Below are 1,543 nucleotides of genomic sequence, written 5' to 3'. Positions count from 1 at the left end.
TCTCCCTGTATATAACACAGTATATAAAACACTGTATATACTGCACACTCTCCTTGTATAACACACTGTATATACTGCACACTCACTGTATATAACACACTGTATATACTGCACACTGTATATACTGCACTCTCTTTGTATAACACACTGTATATACTGCACACTCTCCCTGTAAATAATGCACACTCACTGTATATAACACACTGTATATACTGCACTCTCTCTATATATAACACACTGTATATACTGCACACTCTCCTTGTATAACACACTGTATATACTGCACACTCTCCTTGTATAACACACTGTATATACTGCACACTCTCCTTGTATAACACACTGTATATACTGCACACTCTCCTTGTATAACACACTGTATATACTGCACACTCTCCTTGTATAACACACTGTATATACTGCACACTCTCCTTGTATAACACACTGTATATACTGCACACTCTCCTTGTATAACACACTGTATATACTGCACACTCTCCTTGTATAACACACTGTATATACTGCACACTCTCCTTGTATAACACACTGTATATACTGCACACTCTCCCTGTATAACACACTGTATATACTGCACACTCTCCCTGTATAACACACTGTATATACTGCACTCTCCCTGTATAACACACTGTATATACTGCACACTCTCCCTGTATATAATGCACACTCACTGTATATAACACACTGTATATACTGCACTCTCTCTATATATAACACACTGTATATACTGCACACTCTTCCTGTATAACACACTGTATATACTGCACACTCTCCTTGTAGAACACACTGTATATACTGCACTCTCTCTGTATATAACACACTGTATATACTGCACACTCTCCCTGTATATAACGCACTGTATATACTGCACTCTCTCTATATATAACACACTGTATATACTGCACTCTCCCTGTATATAACGCACTGTATATACTGCACTCTCTCTATATATAACACACTGTATATACTGCACTCTCCCTGTATATAACACACTGTATATACTGCACACTCTCCTTGTAGAACACACTGTATATACTGCACTCTCTCTGTATATAACACACTGTATATACTGCACACTCTCCCTGTATATAACGCACTGTATATACTGCACTCTCTCTATATATAACACACTGTATATACTGCACTCTCCCTGTATATAACACACTGTATATACTGCACTCTCTCTATATATAACACACTGTATATACTGCACACTCTCCCTGTATATAACGCACTGTATATACTGCACTCTCTCTATATATAACACACTGTATATACTGCACACTCTCCCTGTATATAACACACTGTATATACTGCACTCTCTATATATAACACACTGTATATACTGCACACTCTCCCTGTATAACACACTGTATATACTGCACACTCTCTGTATATAACACACTGTATATACTGCACTCTCTCTGTATATAACACACTGTATATACTGCACTCTCTCTGTATATAACACACTGTATATACTGCACACTCTCCCTGTATATTACACACATTGCCGTCTCACCTGCCT

At 37.5% G+C, this 1,543-nt stretch overlaps 1 protein-coding gene across 5 annotated transcripts in view; it reads right to left on the bottom strand.

Moving 5' to 3' along the window:
- MIA3 (MIA SH3 domain ER export factor 3) overlaps positions 1-1,543 on the bottom strand; it is a 117,196-nt gene that overhangs the window by 74,757 nt on the left and 40,896 nt on the right. The window lies entirely within an intron of this gene.

The sequence above is a fragment of the Hyla sarda genome, chromosome 3 (assembly GCF_029499605.1).
Source record: "Hyla sarda isolate aHylSar1 chromosome 3, aHylSar1.hap1, whole genome shotgun sequence".
In the NCBI taxonomy this organism is placed as follows: Eukaryota; Metazoa; Chordata; class Amphibia; order Anura; family Hylidae; genus Hyla; species Hyla sarda.
This window is presented reverse-complemented; position numbering and strand designations above follow the sequence as displayed.